Below are 6,610 nucleotides of genomic sequence, written 5' to 3' on the forward strand. Positions count from 1 at the left end.
TAATTAAAAAAAATATATATATGCAAAACGAAATATGTTACCTACTGGTTAAAAAAATAAAGGGATCATGCTATGTATGAATGGCTCCCGGGGCGACGGTTCTCATGACCGCCACCCTAAATTAAATAATTATTATTAATCGCGAAATGCAAAAACCTTTAATAAAAAAAATCGTTACTTCAACCTACTTAATATTTATAACGCAAAAAAATTATTCGTTTAAAAAAAAATCAGAATGTGGATGAAGCATTACCTATGTTATTTTTGATTATTAAATGAAAAATCTTTATCATTGTATGTGGACCCAATTTATTGGAAAACGTTTTTAAGTTTGATTAGCCTTAAATATTTTTTTCAAAACACTGGTTGTTCAGCGATCATCGATCTATTTTTTCATCGATCTGTGGTTTACATATGTCATTTGAACTGACATTCGATGTTAAAATATATGCATTATTTTGCAGGTTAAAAGTTAATGCTGATTAATTTGCTAAGAAATTCGAATTTTAATATGACATAACACCGGAAAATTGGAAATTTTATATCTATTATGAACCCACAATAAAGATAAACGGAACATAAATGATATTTTTTTTGATAATTTAAGTCCAATGAAGTTCGATAATTTAAATGTTGGTCTGTTAAATTTTGTAAGAGATATTACTTGTGGGTTAATAAACCCCTATGTTTAAATATATATGTTCAAGTATATTTTATAATCATCTTGGTGATCTGACGTGACAACTGAGCAATACAAAATCTAATATTTTTGAAAATATTTTGATGCTTTCATCAAATTCTGCGAGTAGAACATAATTTTAATGTCAATGAGATACCTTCAGATACTACTTACTGCATCCCCAAAGATGCCATAAGCCCCGAGGGAAATTATTTTCATTCAGGCCTTCTGTGCATTTAGTGTAAAAAGATAGAAAAAATTCTGCAACTTTGACTTATGGCACTTCAAAATCATCTGTACAGTTTGACGCAGTTTGTTGAAAGTCCACTCCATGAAATTATTTATAATAACTGTAATGTCAACATAATGGAAATTTTAACATATTATAAAACTGCTCATCTTGATACAGAAATGCCCTAGTGAGATGTGCATAGTATGCTTTTTATTTAAAAACTTTTTTTGAATGAAATAAATAAAATAAAATAACAGATTTTGGAAATAAGTAAAAATCAAACAACGTTTTAATTTCATTAAAGTGTATTTATTTTTTTAAAATCTGATTCGATAAAAGTAATATGGGAAGAACCAGAAAGAAACCCATATATAGCATATTAATTGCGTTTCATATATTCATATTTCATGTCAAATAAACAACTTATAAACAACTTTTGAGTTTGAACTTGTTTTACTTTTTAAAGTTTAAACAGAATATAAAAATAGTTAAAATGCTTTTGGGAATCTATTTAATCTGAAACTAAATTTTCCTAATGATAAAAATCAACAGTTCCCTCAAATAGTGACAAATTTAGGTTTACGTTATCATCAAATGATAAGTTCAAGTGACACTGTATGTATTTAACCCTGCGAATAAATTTAAAATGGGAAGATTAGTCTTAAATAGATTAAATTTACTGGTTTAAATAGATATGAAACGACAATACCTAATCTAAAATTTACCTGTAAACAATGTTTTGGGTTGTAACTCCAGCCTGATTTACACCTTGAGGACTTCCGTCGACTATTTGAATTTTTAATGAATTTATTGTTATGACTCTGGAGCAAGCTACATACAATTGCCCATGCGTAAAGACGGGTTCTGGTAAATAAACACCAATCTGATTAAAAGTTTGACCCTGCGATTTATTAATTGTTATTTCATAAGCAAGACTTTTTCGTTAATTTTACGTGCATCTACATTTTTGGGACACAGTATCGCTCTGTCACTGAATAAATTTGAATCGCTACAGAATGAGAATCTCCGTAAAGTGCGCTAATAACATCTTGGCAAATCGTACTTGACGGTAAAACTATTTCATGATGGTACGCAACTTTGAGGAGTTGGTAATGTTCCATTCCATGATTAAAACGTCTATTCTGTATTATTTGTAGGTTGTTTAAATACGTAAGCTCCCGATTTGCGAACCGAGCCAGGAAAGAAACGGCGTTTTGAGCCATTTGCGGTTGTTTCTTTCCTTTCCTATAAATCGAAGTTCAGCTCGTGTACATAGCATGAGGCTTTCTAAACGGCACAACTCTGATAAAAATGGAGAAGCAAAGAATGTGTTTCAACACTTTTGTTATGTTGTGTTATGAAATGTTTGAATGTGAATGAAGCAAGATGTTTGTGCCAAATTTCATATTTACGATTTGATGTTCGAATGTAAATAAAGTGAATGCTTTCATTTAAATCAAATAGCTGTAGGTACCTGACCCACCCCCCTGTGGTCTGTGAACAAATTTTAAATGAACAAATTGGCCGTCCAATTAAAAACCTTGATCGTTTCCGATTTAAGTAGATATATTAACTGGCAAGCTAGTTATGTAATTAGTTCCATAATTATACCATTCATGGATGATTAGTAACTTTAAAATATCAAAGCGTTGAAGTGTCATCATTTTCATCACGCCTTTGGAAAGACATAGAGAGGATTGTGAAATTAGTTCCAGTTCAAAGTAACGCCGGCTGAAGTTCATTCATTCTCGAGGACTTGAAAACGCAGACAGACATCCTGCAAACGACAAAAATTATGCATATGGTTAATTAATTCATTAATATATAGTATTTTAATGTTATATATTCATTTTTAACTTGGTACAACAAAAAAACCTGCAATAAGAGACAAATGATCAGAAGAATTGAGCAAAATTTACAGAATCGGCGTTAATGGCGATTGTCAAAGTTTCAAATGTAATATCAAATAGCGGGCCAGAACTAATTACATACATTTTGTAATAGATATTACTTGTACCCTATGTTTAAACATATATATTTAAACATAGGGGTTTATTAGCCATCTACGAACACAGTGCACGATCTTGAGATATGTTATTTGAATATTATAATTAAAGAGTCGCCTCATGTTTTCTTGTCTCAAGTGTAGCGTTTTAACTTTTGTATGATAATTTGACGCTCAACATGAATTTTATAGCTATGAATTTTAAATATTACAATGGCGTCCAACGCGTCTTGTATTTTAATCTTATTGCATTGTGTTGACTTTCAAATGTTACAATGATAGTCAATAATTGAAACGCCTGATGTAACTTACTATCTAATAGAATTATGCAAACAAACTTTGTAACTTTAAGGTCCGCTTCGTGTCACTAATAAATATTATAATGGCATTACCAAAACCCAGCTTAACTCAAAACACCAGTTTTTGTAGTTGGGCCCCTGTGATTATAAGCTCCGAACCGAACCAGAAAAGGAACGCAACAACTGCAAACGGCGTTTCGAGCCATTTGCGGTTGTTTCGTTCCTTTCCTATAAATAGCATGAGGCTTTCTAAACGGCACAACTCTGATAATTAAATACATATGCTTGCGTGTAAATGAAGCGGACTGCGTGTCAAAACGTTGCTTTTTCCCCGAAACTAATGGGTAAAAATGTGGTGTGAATAAAGCAAGATGTTATAGTTATGTCATACTGAAAACTGGCGCACGTAAAGATTAAAGGAACCGTTGTGTCTGCGAATATATCCGGCATGATTGTAGGCAAAAAATGAACGCTTTCTCTTTTATCATTTCACGTGACTGTCTTGTAAAACATTATCTGAAAATTCCCAAATATCATACTTGTGCAATTGTATATACCTGTTCAAGAATCGCTTAAAACCGGTTGCGATTGCAAAGAATGAGCCTTCAAAATCAACGATGAATTAGCGCCCAGGTGTAATTTTAATCGTATCCAAAGAGCTTGAAGAACGGAATCAAACACTTCTCAGGTCACGTTCGTGGAAGAACGACCTGCAGAATAGAAAAGAGACGATTGATTAGAAGAAATGAGCAAAATTTACAGACTCGGCGATAATGGCGATTGTCAAAGTTTCAAATGTTATGTCAAATAGCAGCCAGAACTAACTACACATAATATGCAGATGTCTTATGTCAATACTAATATGTAATAATTTATAACACAGCCGCTCGTGTCAAGAGAAGTTGCGTTACTTTTCAAATATCGCTTCAATAATTATCTAGAAAGAAGAAACATTTCAATAATTGTGCTAGAAATTTATAAATCTATAAATAATAATATTTACCTCGAGAAAGCGTCAAAATTCTACGCTGTCCTTTGTTCAGATTGTCGAGGCTGGTAAATTTGACGGTTTGACGTCCTGTAAATGTCAAAAATTATATTAATGTATAGTATTATAATGATATTCACTTTTAGCTTGGTACAACAAAAAGATCTGCAGAGAAACGCTCGTTTAATGATTAATTTTGTGAAGATATCCATCGTCAATTACAAAAAGCAGACAGTTAAGACGTTTCAGTAGATAAAAGTTGGGCTTTTATTTATGTAACAGTAATATTATGAACAAATTGTTATATTACCTCGAGAAACCGACATAATTCTGCGATGTGTAATCGCCAACCGTCATCATTCTCCTTTGTTCAGAACGTCGAGGCTTCAAAGCGTCATCGTAGAGAAGTTTCAATAACCTGCAAATGATATTTGATAAAACTTAGGCATATTGTATATAGTATTATAATTTTATATTCACTTTTAACTTGGTTCTACAAAAAGATCTGCCGAGAAACGCTCGTTTAATGATTAATTTTGTGAAGATATCCATCGTCAATTACATCGTCAATTACAGGCTAAAGAAAAGATAATTTACCAACTACTAATACCAAAAACCAACACATCCTTTGGACAAAAACACTACAGATTCCAGGCTATAAAACTATTCAATTCACTTCCAACACAATATAAAACATCTAATCTTACAGAATACAAAAAACACATATGGAACTGGCTACAATCCTGTTAATACTTAATTTTTTATATTTCACTTTTTTGGAATAACTATGGAAAAACTACTGTTATAACTATGGAAAAATCGATTTTATATTTTAATTTTTAATGTTTCTCTGTGTAACCAACTCCACTGTATTGTTTTAGAATTATATAACTTTACAATTGAAAAAGTCCTCCACAACACAGGTGAACTCCTAGCGTGGAGGACAATATACTATACCATTGTTTAACAAATATATTAAAGCATAAATAAAAAAAAAAAAAAAAAAAAAAAAAAAAAAATTAATGTAATCTGAAACTCGAAGCCGGCTGCGTTTGCAAAGAATGCTCTCGTGCGATGATTAAACGTTTGACGTTGCGATTTATTTAACGTCATCCAGCGAGCAAGTTCAACTGAAAACTTGTAAAACATTCTGAAAAATTCCCAACTATCATACGTGTACATACCTGTCCAAGAAACGCCATCAATAACCATCGATGAAATCGCCTAGGTGTATTTTTAACCGAAAATCCGCATACAGTGGAGATGTTTCTAAATCCTGTAATGACATTTGATAAGAGTTAGCTATTTGAATAATCATTTATTAATATATATTGTAACGTTATATTCATTTTCAACTCGGTACAGCAAAAAAATAACATTAAATAAGAATATTTACCTGACGAAAAAGGAAAACAATTAATCCAACCACCATGTTTTTTTCGTCACGTTATGAATCCATATTTCTTAAAGAATCCCATGATCACACTCGTCGATGACACACAGAACTTCATTATACAGAATAACATCGACTAACATCGACTAATATCGTGTCCATTTCAGCGGACTTGATAATATTTAAAACACAAACCGATAGTGGGTTTTTAGAAAGCAGCCGCCATTTGCCAAAATACCACGTGATATGGCGTCTTAATATAATGATACCACTATGCAAAGAAAAACATTTAAGACATAAATTAAACCTATTACCCTAAAAATCGGGAAATTTCAAAACATCTTTCGTAAAATTTAAAAAACAAAATCAACGATACCTGATCAATTCAGACCCGACGCTCGATAAAAATCAATCGTGTTTTTAATTTACGTTCCAGTAATGCGAAAAACGCAAAATTTTCGAGCGAAAAGGCGCAAGAAATTTTTTTTTAATGATTTCGCGTTCGGGGTGCGTTCGATGTTGAATAAAAACATAAACGGTGGAGGAGAAAATGTTTTGCAGATAATCCCGATCGATGAAAACGAAACGTTGCGAAAATGCACCAAAATTTGGCCGTTTCGAAACCGCGCGCGTGGCAACACTCGGATTTCTGCAAAATTCGGCAGACCACGTGGTACGATTCCCAGATTTGGAAGCTCTGACGCAAATCGTTTTTTTGCCATAGTGGGGCAGTCCTGGCGGCGGGAGAGTGAACCTCGGTACTTGAGCATGGCGCGCCTCGAACGTTTCCAGTTTCTGTCGACAGAGTTCCTCTAATTTTCCAGCCGTAGAGTTTCCAAATAAAAAAACTGACTGCTGTTTCACGTTTTTACACGCAAAATTGAACTCGAATTCTATGCAAACAGAGAGACGTCTCGGTCTACTTTCGCTTGAAGCCTGAAACAAATGAAAGGCAACTTTTTTCAAGCACACGAAAACGAACCTAGTGTCCTATGCGACTTTAGGTGCGAGTGG

General features: G+C 32.9%; 1 long non-coding RNA gene across 1 annotated transcript; it reads right to left on the reverse strand.

Annotated features, from left to right (window-relative positions):
* Positions 1–1,244: 1,244 nt before the first annotated feature.
* Positions 1,245–5,822, reverse strand: LOC149408974 (uncharacterized). The gene is made up of 6 exons (XR_016305317.1): positions 5,600–5,822; positions 5,388–5,479; positions 4,514–4,621; positions 4,219–4,293; positions 3,773–3,925; positions 1,245–2,688 (listed from the first exon to the last, which is right to left on the reverse strand). It is a non-coding gene; the product is annotated as an uncharacterized LOC149408974 (long non-coding RNA).
* Positions 5,823–6,610: the final 788 nt, after the last annotated feature.

Source organism: Hesperophylax consimilis, unplaced genomic scaffold, assembly GCF_061612785.1.
Source record: "Hesperophylax consimilis isolate HC1 unplaced genomic scaffold, BYU_Hcon_1.0 scaffold_40, whole genome shotgun sequence".
Classification (NCBI taxonomy): Eukaryota; Metazoa; Arthropoda; class Insecta; order Trichoptera; family Limnephilidae; genus Hesperophylax; species Hesperophylax consimilis.